The sequence below is a fragment of the Salmo salar genome, chromosome 13 (genome assembly GCF_965601325.2).
Source record: "Salmo salar chromosome 13, fSalSal1, whole genome shotgun sequence".
Classification (NCBI taxonomy): Eukaryota; Metazoa; Chordata; class Actinopteri; order Salmoniformes; family Salmonidae; genus Salmo; species Salmo salar.
This window is the reverse complement of record NC_138303.1, coordinates 24,026,359-24,042,137: the sequence shown is the minus strand read 5'-3', so window position 1 is coordinate 24,042,137 and position 15,779 is coordinate 24,026,359. Positions and strand designations below refer to the sequence as shown.

The window sequence follows — 15,779 nt, the reverse complement described above, 5'->3', positions numbered from 1 at the left end:
ACCCTTTGTTGTCAATCAAATGTATATTGGCATCAATCAAATGTGACTTGTTTCAGGAAACTAGGCGTATGTAGCATGTCACTACTTCAAAGGAGAGGCATTTGAATGTTAACATTTATTTTTGGTAGGAATGCCTTCTGGAACATGTGAAGTTTCATGTGCCTTAATAACAAACTTGTATGCCATCTGTAAATACGAATAAAACTTATATTACAAACCTAGTTGGTTTAGCCACGGAAAAAGACAGGACCCTGCCCCTAGCCATGATTGGCTGAGATAATGGATGGGCTGGACATGCTGAGAGATGAGTTCGGATTGGTCTGCCATGTAGCGAAATTCTGTCTATAACATGAGCTGCTCAGTACAGTATGTGTAAACAATCCATTCTTCCGCAGACTGCAAAAGAGTTGCTAGCCATATATTATTTGTATCTCAGAAAGCCATTTACATTGCTAGTTATAGCCTAATGTTAGCTAGCTAACATTGAACTTAGTTGGTTAGCTATAGCTACCTGCAGATTCATGCATGGCTAGCTATGACAATCCGTATGGGTTTGGATTATTGCAGCGTTCAAAACAACTGGGAACTCGGAAATCTCCGACTTCCATCTTCAGTGCATTCAAGACAACTGGGAACCTCTTTCTAGAGCCCAGACTTTCCAAGCTGAAGATCACTGGCATGATTTGACCTCACATTTTTTTCAAGTTCCCAGTTGTCTTGAAAGCACCATTAGGTTAATTGTCTAAACAAAAGACTCCACTTCGGCCGGATCCTTATATGACCCATCAAATTAGCCAGGTGTATCTGGGGGTGATTCTGGCCATGTATTGTATTTCATGAACATGTGTACATGTCTAGACAATAGTGACCAATCCACTTGATGTGGCTGGGGGTGGTTATAGCATTTATTTCACATGACCCATCAATTTAGACAAGTGTGTCTGGGTAAGAGTCATCTAATAATTATGAAATATGTATCTGGACACTTTCTATTTTTGACATGCTACGATGCAAACATGCAAGTAATCATTTCATTGAACCGTTTAAACCGTCTGTATCCTATGAATGTGACAAATAGTTAGATTTTATTTGATATAATGTGCGTTTACCAGAGACGGTAATGTGAAAAACAACATGACCTGCACCAAAGACAAATTAGGATATAGGCCATGGACTAGATAAAGTATAATTTTGCTACTATTTTCACCACTTATAGTCTTGAAAGCATTGGTTGTTTAGTACAGTACCTTACTCACACTGTTTAGCACATGGCCTCACATGTGAATCCTTAAAGAGATGGGTGGGACTTAAGAGGGTGTGAACAATGCTGAATGGGTGTAGACAAAGAAGAGCTCTCCAGTAGGTGTACCAAAACATTCAAGGGCCATTTTCTCAAAAGTGGTGTTACAAGTTTATCAACTTTCAAAGCAGAATTACTTTCCCATTGTTCCTCAACTGCAGTGTATGATATACAATTTTCTAGCTCCGAGTCTTTACTTTTATCCAATGTAAAAAACAATTTCAAATTTTGCTACATAGGACCGAATTGAGACGGTCGGTCACAAATGTATTTTGGCATTTATCAAATGGGCGGGCAAGCAGGGAAGTTCCAATCCAGTTGTCAAAACGTGAGTTGGGCCAAGCATGCATTGGCAGGCAAGCTGCAGAAGAAACAGTAGGCTCCTATTCCCCTGACAACATGTTAAAATGGTGCCAGTTCCACTTTAAAAGGGTAACTACACAAAAATGAATTACATACATTTTTCCCAGATCTCACTAGTGGTCTTCTGATGTGGTTTAAGCATTGTTATAGACTTAGAAAAACAACAAATTGGATGTTCTATTACAAAAGTGTGACTTTGAAAAACATTTGGACTAAGTTGACAGCCTTATTTACATGTTTCAATAGTAGCCTACTATTAGCCTACTTGCACAGTACAGCTTGGTTTGGCCTGGGATTTATAATTGTAGGTCATTCAGAGTGTATGTCACTGTTTGACAATTTCTCACGCAAGGCAACTTTCCTTCACCGAGCAGGCCGTTTGGGAAGTTTTGGTCATAAAGTATAAATCCACTTCCAGACACCACTACAGTCATGACAAGTGATTTGAGAACAACAAATTAATTAACTAGCACTAGCTACCTACATACTTCTTCCTCATAATTATTTTTAGCCTCATTCATTGTATCCTGACTGCCCCCAGTCCTACCAATCATTACTAGAGCCAACACAGCAAGGGAGAAAAATACAAAATAATCATCCAACAGGGTATTCTTTCTGGATATGGAGCTAGGGCTAGAAATTAAAGGGCATCCCATTGTCTTGGGGGAAGAAAACAAAATATGTCTGGGACGGTTCAAACAGACTGGGACAGTTCCGGAACGATATATCCAAAATTCATACAACTAGGCCTACTGTACATCAGTAGCCACCCTTCACAGAGTTCACTAATGCAACAGATCAGAATGTTTAGCTTAAAATTTTGATAAACTATTATACGTTAGACCTAGTTGGTAGCTAGCTACCTAACATCAGCTATGCTGGCAATGATAGTGATACTGATTGTTAAAATAAAAAAAAGAGAGTGACTAATCCGATTATATAGATACATAACCAGCAGTCTATCGTCTAGCTACCGGTATACTCACCACCATTGGGGACCAATGAACTCCAACCATCTATTCCGCATGGTATAAGGTCCTTCGGCAGGGCATGCAAACCATAGTTGTTGGCTGTTCATCCTGCTGGAAGCACTGCATTGCACGGTCAATCCTTATAGGGCTTTTAAGGATGGTGGCGATGAAACAACGGCGCCCCATTCAATGAAGGGAAGCGACATGGGCGAAGGGGCGATTTGCTGACATAATTGTAACCCAAGCTTAAATTTACTCGTTGTGACGCACTGAGGTTCCAAACTCCATTTTAGATGAGACTGACTTTATGTCCAAAATTATCCTATTTACACTTTGTAGCCAATTTTGACATTAGTATAAATGTGTCTGACTCATATCGATGCCACATATGCCGCTTTCAAAGGGATTCATTTATTTGTAGGAGCAGTCACTCTTTAAAAAGACATTACTTACCCTGTTTAGTGCTTGACCTCGAGGACACCTTGACAGTCGAGGGCCGCAGCATTTACTATAATATATACAGTACCAGTCAAAAGTTTGGACACACCTACTCATTTTTCATAATTTGTACTATTTTCTACATTGTAGAATAATAGGAAGACATCAAAACTATGAAATAACAGATATGGAATCCTGTAGTAACCAACAACAAAAAAGTGTTCAAAAAAAATCTAAATATGTTTTATATTTAAGATTCTTCAAAGTAGCCACCCTTTGCCTTGATGACTGCTTTGCACACTCTTGGCATTCTCTCAAACAACTTCGAGGTAGTGACCTGGAATGCATTTCAATTAACAGGTGTGCCTTTTTAAAAGTGAATGTGTGGAATTTCTTTCCTTCTTAACGCGTTTGAGCCATTCAGTTGTGTTGTGACAAGGTAGGGTTGGTATACAGAAGACAGCCCTATTTGGTAAAAGACCAAGTGCATATTATGGCAAGAACAGATCAAATAAGCAAAGAGAAATGATATTCCATCATTACTTTAAGGCATGAAGGTCAGTCAATCTGGAAAATGTCAAGAACTTTGAAAGTAGTTTCAAGTGCAGTCGCAAAAACCAACAAGCGCTATGATTAAACTGGCTCTCATGAGGACCGCCACAGGAAAGGAAGACCCAGAGTTACCTCTGCTGCAGAGGATAAGTTCATTAGAGCTACCAGCCCCAGAAAAATCGGCAATTAACTGCACCTCAGATTGCAGCCCAAATAAATGCTTCAGAGTTCAAGTAACAGACACATCTAAACATCAACTGTTCAGAGGAGACTACATGAATCAGGCCTTCATGGTCAAATTGCTGAAAAAGAAGAAACCACTACTAAAAGGACACTAATAATAATAATAAGATACTTGCTTGGGCCAAGAAACACAAACAATGGACATTAGACCGGTGGAAATCTGTCCTTTGGTCTGATGAATCCAAATTGGAGATTTTTGCTTCCAACCGTTGTGTCTTTGTGAGACGCAGAGTAGATGAATGGATGATGAAGCATGGAGGAGGTGATGGTGTGGGGGTGCTTTGCTGGTGACACTGTCTGTGATTTATTTAGAATTCAAGGTACACTTAACCAGCATGGCTACCACAGCATTCTGCAGTGATACGCCACCCCATCTGGTTTGTGCTTATAGGGACTATCATTTGTTTTTCAACAGGACAATGACCCAACACACCTCCAGGCTGTGTAAGGGCTATTTGACCAAGAAGAAGAGTGATGGAGTGCTACATCAGATGACCACAATCACCCGACCTCAACCCAATTGAGATGGTCTGGGATGAGTTGGACCGCAGAGTGAAGGAAAAGCAGCCAACAAGTGCTCAGCATATATGGAAACTCCTTCAAGACACTTGGAAAAGCATTCCAGGTAACTACCTCATGAAGCTGTTGGAGAGAATGCCAAGAGTGTGCAAAGCTGTCGTCAAGGCTAAGGGTGGCTACTCTGAATAATCTAAAATATATTTTGATTTGTTAAACACTTTTTTCTTTCTACATGATTCCATGTGTTATTTCATAGTAAAAATAAAATAAAAATCCTTGAATGAGTAGGTGTGCCAAACTTTTGACTGGTACTGTATATTAGAGCACAATCACCTTAAATCTTTCACAATTTAATCAAAATGTGGAACATGGTTCAGATGGCATTGGCTGGAGCATGACTTTGTATCAAAGACCAGTTAGGAATGATAGATTGTGGGGTTAAAGCAAACTGTGTCCCCATCTAGTCAGAACAGCCATCTACTCTATGTCAAGCCCCAGCAGGTGAGTCTAACTCTCAACTCAAACTCCTTGCCGCCAATCAGACAGAAATAACCCATATCATCACCTATTTAAATAACCCCTCAGCTAGCCAGCCGCTCAGTCCAGTCCCAGAACATCTGCCATGACCAGACACCACCCCAGGTCGACACCTCAGCCCAGCCTGCTCACAGAGAGACTGTAGATCAGCACCGGTACTGGAGCTAGACACAATGAGACAAATCTTAATTTCAGATGTACAGGTATCCAAATCTCCCATTGACATCAACGCTTGATTTATCCTTAAGCTTGATAGAGATAGAGATAGATATCTCTAAATAAAACACACACACACACACACACACACACACACACACACAATACCGTTCAAAACTTTGGGGTCACTTAGATATTTCCTTGTTTTCTTTTTAAGAAAAGCACATTTTTTGTCCATTAAAATAATTTCAAATTGATCAGAAATACAGTGTAGACATTGTTAATGTTGTAAATAACTATTGTAGCTGGAAACGGCTGATCTTTTATGGAATATCTACATAGGCGTACAGAGGCCCATTTGTCAGCAACCTTCACTGTGTTCCAATGGCGAGTTGTGTTAGCTAATCTAAGTTTATCATTTAAAAAAAGGCTAATTGATCATTAGAAAACCTTTTTGCAATTATGTTAGCACAGCTGAAAACTGTTGTACTAATTAAAGAAGCAATAAAACTGGCCTTCTTTAGACTCATTGAGTATCTGGAGCTGTAAATCGGGCCTGTGTGTAGCTGGTGTAGAGAGTCAGGCGCAGGACAGCAGATATGAGTAATCAACGTATTTACTCAAGAATCCTCAAATACAACACAATATACCGAGCCCACAATAACGGACCGTATAGAAGACGAACAATCACACAAACAACCATGGGGAACAGAGGGTTAAATAATGAACAAGTAATTGGGGGATTGAAACCAGGTGTGTAAAACAAAGACAAAACAAATGGAAAATGAAAAGTGGATCGGCGATGGCTAGAAAGCCGGTGACGTCGACTGCCGAACACCACCTGAACAAGGAGAGGGACCGACTTCGGTGGAAGCTGTGACAGTACCCCCCCTTGACACATGTCTCCAGCAGCACGCCGACAACAACCTCGCGGACGACCCGGAGGACGAGGAGCGCGGCGATCCGGGTGGAGACGGTGGAACTCCCACAGCAACGAAGGGTCCAAGACGTCCTCCACCGGCACCCAGCATCTCCTCCGGACCGTACCCCTCCCACTCCATGAGGTACTGAAGGACCCCCGCCCGACACCTCGAGTCCAGGATGGCTCGAACAGCATATGCCGGGGCCCCCTCGATGTCCAGAGGGGGCGGAGGAACCTCCCGCACCTCAGACTCCGTGAGTGGGCCAGCCACCACCGGCCTGACGAGAGACACTTGGAACGAGGGATTAATACGGTAATCTGGGGGAAGCTGTAACCTGTAGCATACCCCTTTCAGTTTCCTCAGGACTTTGAATGGCCCCACAAACCGCGGGAGGGCAGGCGGTGGGGCTATTTTTGGGTCGAGAGCCAGACTCGCACCGGGGCCTCACTGCGGTGGCAGTCGGTGCTCGCCTTCTGCCGCCTCACGGCACGTTGCAGGTGCACATGAGCAGCGTCCCAGGTCTCCTCCGAGCGCTTAAACCATTCGTCCACCGCAGGAGCTTTGATCTAGCTCTGATGCCAAAGTGCCAGAACCGGCTGATACCCCAGTACGCACTGGAAGGGGGAGAGGTTAGTGGAGAAGTGGTGGAGTGAGTTTTGGGCCATCTTTGCCCAGGGGATGAACGCCGCCCACTCCCCTGGCCGGTCCTGGCAATATGACCGCAGAAACCTACCCACATCCTGTTGACTCTCTCCACCTGCCCGTTACTCTCGGGGTGAAAACATAAGGTGAGGCTGACCGAGGCCCCCAGATGTTCCATGAATGCCCTCCATACCCTGGACGTCGATCAGAGACTATGTCCTCAGGCACCCCGTAGTTGCGGAAGACGTGAGTGAACAGGGCCTCCGCAGTCTGTAGGTAGACCTGGCAAAGGGACGGCTGGACTTAGAAAACCGATCCACAACGACCAGGATCGTGGTGTTGCCCTGTGAGGGAGGAAGATCCATCAGGAAGTCCACCGACAGGTGCGACCACAGCCGTTGTGGAACGGGTAGGAGTTGTAACTTCCCTCTGGGCAAGTGCCTGGGAGCCTTGCACTGGGCGCACACCGAGCAGTAGGAAACATAGACCTCACGTCCTTAGCAAAGGTGGACCACCAGTACTTCCCACTAAGGCGACCGATGCCAGGATGACCAGAGGAGGGGGACGTGTGGGCCCAATAGATTAAACGGTCGCGGACAGCAAACGGAAAGTACAGACGCCCAGCTGGACACTGGGGGGGGGGGGGGGGGGGGGGGGGGGGGAGTGTGCTCTGTGTGTAATGCCCGCTCGATGTCCGCGTCCAGCTCCCACACCACCGGTGCCACCAGGCAAGAGGCCGGAAGTATGGGAGTGTGATCCATGGACCACTCCTCTGTGTCATACATCCGGGACAGTGCGTCTGCCTTAGCGTTCTGGGATTCTGGTCGGTAGGAGATAGTGAAAACAAAATGGGTAAAGAACATGGCCCACCTTGCCTGGCAAGGGTTCAGTCTCCTCACCGCCCGGATGTACTCCAGATTGCGGTGGTCAGTCCAGATAAGAAAAGGGTGTTTAGCCCCCTCAAGACAATGTCTCCACGCCTTCAGAGCCTTGACAACAGCCAACAGCTCCCGGTCCCCCACATCATAGTTTCACTCCACCGGGCTGAGCTTCTTTGAAAAGCAAGCACAGGGGCGGAGCTTTGGTGGCGTGCCCGAGCGCTGAGAGAGCATGGCACCTATCCCAGCCTCGGACGCGTCCACCTCCACTATGAACGCCAAAGAGGGATCCGGATGAGCCAGCACGGGAGCCGAAGTAAACAGAGCCTTCAGGTGACCAAAAGCCCTGTCCGCCTCAGCTGACCACTGCAGTCGCACTGGTCCCCCCTTCAGCAGTGAGGTAATGGGAGCCGCTACTTGACCAAAACCCCAGATAAACCTCCGGTAGTAGTTGGCAAACCCTAGAAACCGCTGCACTTCCTTTACCGAGGTGGGAGTCATCCAATTATGCACTGCTGAAATGCGGTCACTCTCCATCTCCACCCCTGAAGTGGAAATGCGGTACCCTAGGAAGGAGACGGACTGTTGGAATAACAGACATTCTCAGCCTTGACGTACAGGTAATGCGCCAACAGTCTACCAAGCACCCTGCGCACCAGGGACACATGCTCGGCGCGGGTAGCGGAATATATCAGAATGTCGTTGATATACACCACTACACCCTGCCTGTGCAGGTCCCGGAAAATCTTGTCAACAAAGGCCTGGAAGACTGTTGGAGCATTCATCAACCCATACGGCATGACGAGATACTCATAGTGCCCTGGTACTAAATGCTGTCTTCCACTCGTCCCCCTCCCGGATACGCACCAGGTTGTAAGTGCTCCTGAGATCCAATTTTGTGAAGTGTATTGACTCGATCGCACTGGCGATGAGAGGCAGCGGGTAGCTGTACCTCACAGTGATCTGATTGATACCCCAATAGTCAATACACGGGTGCAGACCTCCATCGTTCTTTTCTAAGAACAAGAAGACTGACGAGTTTTGGAAGAAAGGTCTTTGTTTCTGGCCATTTTGAGCCTGTAATCGAACCCACAAATGCTGATGCTCCAGCTACTCAACTAGTATAAAGGCGGACAGTTTAATTGCTTCTTTAAATCAGCACAACAGTTTTTAGCTGTGCTAACATAATTGCAAAAGGGTTTTCTAATGATCAATTAGCTTTTTAAAATGATCAACGTGGATTAGCTAACACAAATTGCCAGTGGAACACAGGAGTGATGGTTGCTGATAATGGGCCTCTGTACGCCTATGTAGATATTCCATTAAAAATCATCTATTTCCAGCTACAATAGTCATTCACAACATTAACAATGTGAACACTGTATTTCTGATCAATTTGAAATTATTTTAATGGACAAACATTTTTGCTTTTCTTAAAAAGAAAACAAGGAAATATCTAAGTGACCCCAAACTTTTGAACGGTAGTGTGTGTGTGTGTGTGTGTGTGTGTGTGTGTGTGTGTGTGTGTGTGTGTGTGTATATACAGTTGAAGTCAGAAGTTTACATACACCTTAGCCAAATACATTTAAACACCGTTTTTCACAATTCCTGACATTTAATCCCAGTAAAAAGTCCCCGTCTTAGGTCAATTAGGATCACCACTTTACTTTAAGAATGTGAAATGTGAGAATAATAGTAGAGAGAATGATTTATTTCAGCTTTTATTTCTTGCATCACACTCCCAGTGGGTCAGAAGTGTACATACACTCAATTACTATTTGGTAGCATTACCTTTACAATTGTTAACTTGAGTCAGACATTTCAGGTAGCCTTCCACAAGCTTCCCACAATAAGTTGGGTGAATTTTGGCCCATTCCTCCTGACAGAGCTGGCGTAACTGAGTCAGGTTTGTAGGCCTCCTTGCTCGCACACGCTTTTTCAGTTCTGCCCACAAATTTTCTATGGGATTGAGGTCAGGGCTTTGTAATGGCCACTCCAATACCTTGACTTTGTTGTCCTTAGGCCATTTTGCCACAACTTTGGGAGTATGCTTGGGGTCATTGTCCATTTGGAAGACCCATTTGCAACCAAGCTTTAACTTACTGACTGATGTCTTGAGATGTTGCATCAATATATCCACATAATTTTCCTCCTCATGATGCCATCCAGTTTGTGAAGTGCACCAGTCCCTCCTGCAGCAAAGCCCCCCCACAACATGATGCTGCCACCCCCGTACTTCATGGTTGGGATGGTGTTTGTCGGCTTGCAAGCCTCCCCCTTTTTCCTCCAAACATAACGATGGTCATTATGGCCAAACCGTTCTATTTTTGTTTCATCAGACCAGAGAACATTTCTCCAAAAAGTATGATATTTGTCCTCGTGCAGTTGCAAACCGTAGTCTGTCTTTTTTATGGCAGTTTTGGAGCAGTGGCTTGTTCCTTGCAGAGCAGCCTTTCAGGTTATGTCGATATAGGACTCGTTTTACTGTGGATATAGATGCTTTTGTACCTGTTTCCCCCAGCATCTTCACAACGTCCTTTGCTGTTGTTCTGGGATTGATTTGCACTTTTCGCATCAAAGTACGTTCATCTCTAGGAGACAGAATGCGTCTCCTTCCTGAGCGGTATGATGGCTGTGTGGTCCCATGGTGTTTATACTTGCGTACTATTGTTTGTACAGATGAATGTGGTACCTTCAGGCATTTGGAAATTGCGGTCTTGACTGATTTCTTTTGATTTTCCTGGGATGTCAAGCAAAGAGGCACTGAGTTTGAAGGTAGGCCTTGAAATACATCCACAGGTACACCTCCAATTGACTCAAATTATGTCAATTTGCCTATCAGAAGCTTATAAAGCCATGACATCATTTTCTGGAATTTTCCAAGCTGTTTAAAGGCACAGTCAATTTAGTGTATGTAAACTTCTGACCCACTGGAATTGTGATACAGTGAATTATAAGTGAAATAATCTGTCTGTAAACAATTGTTGGAACAATGACTTGTGTCATGCACAAAGTAGATGTCCTAACCGACTTTCCAAAACTATAGTTTGTTAACAAGAAAATTGTGCAGTGGTTGAAAAACTAGTTTTAATGACTCCAACCTAAGTGTATGTAAATCTCCGATTTCACACACACACACACACACACACACACACCGTTAAGATTTGGTGCTACTGCCACTTTAGTCCAATCTACCATAGACCAAACGAACCGAGCATAAGCATGGCTGGTTTTGCCGGCAGCCTTCACAGCCTTGATGGGACTAAAATTAGAGGTGCCAAGCTGCTCTGTGGCCTTTTCAGACAGCACACCACAGCACTGTGGGAAGGTGTGACAGAGAAACATAGTTATGTTCTGTTCCACCCAGATGAATCTGCTTCCTCTCAGAGACCAGTGGCCACTTCCTCTCCAGCTCAACCAGATACTGCTGCTCCAGGCCAGGGCCTTTGGCTAGGGAAGACAGACACATCACTCTGGGAATGACGCAAGCCCATGGAAATTCAACTGGACCCAAGTGAATTGTAGTGATCAATTAAGAATGTGGAAAAAAGTTACCTTTTAAAAAAATTAAGTAATAGGCCTACGTTAGTTAGAAAACGATTTATATCGCCATATTGTTTGTCACGATCCTGTCACATTAGTGGTCATATTTCGAACTGAAAGAGAAAAAGAATGGTCACACAATAAACCTAATTCAGTCAGCCTTCATTACCTGAACTAAAGATATGAAACCACATAAGCATCCAGAAACCACAAGCCAAAGCCAAGAGTTCCACAGTGACACCTCAAACACTAACTCTGCCCACCATTCATAACAACCCAGTCAAAACAGTTTCTTCTCTTCCCCCATCCATTCATCGCTATCAAAACACTGAAAGTTGTTCTCTTTACAAGCATTTCACTGCACCCGCAATAACATCTGCTAAATGTGTATGTGAACAATACAATTTGATTTGCTTTGAGTCCAACAGCAATCTGTCTACCTGTATGTACTCAAACAATAACTCCCTCTATCACAGTTACTTACCAGTGTCTAATAATACCATAATACATTAATGCCAATGTTAACATTCTTATCATGCTTCTAAACAACACAAGCACTTATGTTGTGTGGGAGGCAGGCTCTGTTTACAAATGCTCCATTCATTTGGACAGGTGACAGCCTGGGTAAATAAATACAACACTCTGAAGGCGTTTCAGACTCACATAAACAGATGCAGAGTCCATGGTCAGATCAGATCATGGGTCCTCAGTCTAACGCGGGCAACCACACAGCAGGCAGAGCATCACAGAAACAGAGAGAGAGAGCAGCTTCACAGCCTGCTCACAATCACAGCAGCTCTGGACCAGGCAGGCACAACGTGAACAGAGCAGAGAGGAGGAGAGCGAGCTGGTCGGGGAGGGAGGAGGGCTGGCAAGCGTCATCGCGGTGGTCTGACCAGCGGAGTGAGACATGAATGGCTGTGTCTGATGCGCCCTGAAGGGGCAGAGATGCTCTCAGCCACTTACCAGACAGATAGCGGGATACTGTACTTATAATTTCCGGCCGCTTCTGCGTGTTTGTTTTTGTGGATAGGCAGAAACAGAATGGTTGAATAAGTGAATTGATCAATACAAACAAACCTTCAGTTAAAATCATAGATGCTTGTTTTCCTACTTCTTTGTAGAGTAGAACGAGAATTTAACACCCATGTCTTCTTGTAAAACATTGGAGGGGAAAAAAATAGAAATTCAACTGCTAATCCTCAAAATAATTCCATGTTGGAGAGTCTCCCACTCACTCACACACATAAATACTTGTTTCATGGTTGTGTCCAACTAAAATGAAATTACATTAGCTATTTAACAGACAAAAATACACTATGGTGGACAACAATTGGTAGTTGTCATGTGTTGTAGCTCTCTGGGCCATCCATGGCATGCACATAACCGCAGATATACTATGAAGGATGATGCACCATTGAGAGCATCCTGTCGGGCTGTATCACCACCTGGTACGGCAAATGCACCGTCCGCAACCGCAGGGCTCTCCAGAGATGGTGCGGTCTGCCCAACACATCACCGGGGGCACACTGCCTGCCCTCCAGGACACCTACAGCACCCGGTGTCACAGGAAGAATAAGAAGATCATCAAGGACCTCAGCCACCTGAGCCATGGCCTGTTCACCCCGCTATCATGCAGAAGGCGAGGTCAATGCAAAGCTGGGACCCAGAGACTGAAAAACAGCTTCCATCTCAGGGCCATCAGACTGTTAGATAGCCATCACTAGCCGGCCTCCTGTAAGCTGCCCTGAACTTAGTCACCGTCACTACCCGCTACCACCCGGTTACTCAACCCTACACCTTAGAGGCTGCTGCCCTATGTACATACACATGGACAACTGGTCACTTTAATAATGGAACCCAGGTCACTCTAATACTGTTTTACCCATTTCATATGTATGTACTGTATTCTAGTCAAGGCCATCCTATTCAACTATTGCTGTACATATATTATTCTATCCACATATTCTTCAGATATACTACATATTCTATCCACACACTGTCCATAATGTCTATACATCCCATCACACATGGCATTATTTTCAACTAACTCTGCAACTCTTCCAACTATTGACATTTTTCACAACTGCCATCAGTTTGATGCCAAAACATTGACAAAAAATAAGTACTGATATAGTAAAATAAATATAAGTGTGTAAAAAGGATATTTCATGCTGAAACCCTCATTCTAAACATCAATCGTATTCACTAAGTTGATGGTTTATATTTAGGATAATGTTTTACAGCTTTGTCATTCTATACACAGTACCTGTCAAAAGTTGACACACCTACTCATTCAAGGGTTTTTCTTTATTTGCACTATTTTCTACATTGTAGAATAATAGTGAAGACATCAAAACTATGAAATAACACATGGAATCATGTAGTATTCCAAAAAGTGTTAAACAAATCAAAATATATTTTATATTTGAGATTCTTCAAAGTAACCACCCTTTGCCTTGATGACAGCGTTGCACACTCTTGGGATTCTCTCAACCTGCTTCACCTGGAATTCTTTTCCAACAGTCTTGAAGGAGTTTCCACATATGCTGAGCACTTGTTGGCTGCTTTTCCTTCACTCTGTGTACTCATTAGACCAAAGAACAGATTTCCAAACCATCTCAATTGGGTTGAGGTCAGGTGATTGTGGAGGCCAGGTCATCTGATGCAGCAATCTATCATTCTCCTTCTAGGTCAAATAGCCCTTACACAGCCTGGAGGTGTGTTTTGGGTGATTATCCAGTTGAAAAACAAATGACAGTCCCACTAAGCGCTCTCTCTGGGAAGCATTTATTTGGGCTGCAATTTGAGGTGCAGTTAATTGCCGATTTCTGAGGCTGGTAACTCTAATGAACTTATCCTCTGCAGCACAGGTAACTCTGGGTCTTCCTTTCCTATGGCGGTACTCACGAGAGCCAGTTTCATCATAGCGCTTGATCTTTTTTTGTGACTGCACTTGAAGAAACTTTCTAAATTCTTGAAATTTTCCGGATTGACGGACTTTCATGTCTTAAAGTGATGATAGACTAATTTCTTTTTGCTTATTTCAGCTGTTCTTGCAATAATATGGACTTTTACCAAATAGGGCTATTCCCCGTGGCTCAGTTGGTAGAGCATGGTGTTTGCCACGCCAGCTTGGTGTGTGCAACGCCAGGGTTGTGGGTTCGATTCCCACGGGGGACCAGTACAAACATTTAAAAAATATATATTCAAAAAATATGGTATGAAATGTATGCATTCACTACTGTAAGTCGCTCTGGAGAAGAGCGTCTGCTAAATGACTCAAATGTAAAAAGGCTATCTTCTGTATACCACCTCTACCTTGTCACAACACAACTGATTGGCTCAAACATTAAGGAAAAAAAATCCACAAATTAACTTTTAACAAGGTACACCTGTTAATTGAAACACATTCCAGGTGACTACCTCATGAAGCTGGTTGAGGGAATGCCAAGAGTGTGCAAAGCTGTCGTCAAGGCAAAGGGTGGCTATTTTGAAGCATTTAAATGAACAGGTATGCCTTGTTAAAAGTTAATTTGTGGAATGTATTTTATTTATTTATTTATTTCTTAATGCGTTTGAGACAAGAGCAAAACAGCAAATTATCACAGGAATAAAAGATGTTTGCAGTGTTTTTAATATGTTAAGCTACTAACACATTAAAGCAGATATTACAGTGTATAAGTTACACTATTGACCAAACAAATAGCACAGATGGAGATAAAAATATAGGGTTCCTTCATATGGTAAGCAAGCAACTTCCTTCGATGACATGACAAGGAAACGTTACAGTATTAGAAGTGTAACAAATTTACAACATCAACATGTGGCTGAACGATACAATCCATTCGTAGGCTATTGATACAATATAAGTGTATAACGTAGCGAGCTAGAATAGTGACAATCTGCATCACTGAAACAGACACAGGTTGACAGCGCTTGAAGTCCTGTTTGATTGTGTCATTATAAACCAAGACTTATGAAACGTGGTTTTGCGAAAGAAACAACTGTTACGTCTAAAATTGCCGTAGTATTGCACCATAACGGATTCAATAACTGTCACACTATACACATTTAGAGATGATAACTTTAGCAGCAAATTGGCACTTACATGTGAGATGAAAAAAAAAACTGCTCCAGTCAACACACGTCCAACCACAACGCAACGCCACCCCTCCTCTCTGCGCTCTCTCGTGCTGACGTCGGAATAATAGGACGTACAGCAGCAGAGGGCACGGGCAGACCAAACCATTTGGTTCGTTTAGGGGAGCTCACTGCAAAACATCCTCAATTCAATATAGTCTAAACACGCTTCAATAATTTATATAGGCTACTCGAGCGATATTGGTAATTGAAACAAATACATTCTTTAGAATATTGTGCAGGATTTGTAATGATTGTAATCATAATCTAATATCAACTTTTCATTCAACTTGATTATTACAGAGGAACTCGATTTTATTGATGTACTGCTTGTGCCTGTTTCCTGGTCACGCCTATTCTAATTTGTAACCTTGTGGCAATAGCCATACTGTGACAGTATGACAATGTACATATCAGTCATAATAAAAACACTGATTGGTTACAGGGAAAGATTGATCTTGACATTTTCTCGATACAGTCCAGCTCAGTGATATGACACACACTGTATCTAAATTTACCATCAAAACCTGGAGAGGAGAGGACAGAGAGTTGATAGGCCCTAGGAAAACCT

The 15,779-nt window shown here is 43.4% G+C and overlaps 1 protein-coding gene across 2 annotated transcripts in view; it reads right to left on the bottom strand.

Annotated features, from left to right (window-relative positions):
* The window catches only part of LOC106566626 (transmembrane and coiled-coil domains protein 1), a 109,295-nt gene extending 94,023 nt beyond the window's left edge, over positions 1 to 15,272 (bottom strand). The window contains exons 1-2 of one of the 2 annotated variants that reach the window (XM_014134826.3): positions 15,177 to 15,267; positions 3,088 to 3,142 (exon numbers count right to left, since the gene is read on the bottom strand). The gene's annotated coding sequence lies outside the window, so the exon portion shown is untranslated. Of the gene's footprint in view, positions 1 to 3,087; positions 3,143 to 15,176 lie in introns of both variants that reach the window. The other variant, XM_014134825.3, reaches the window with a different exon arrangement.
* Between the last annotated feature and the right edge of the window lie 507 nt (positions 15,273 to 15,779).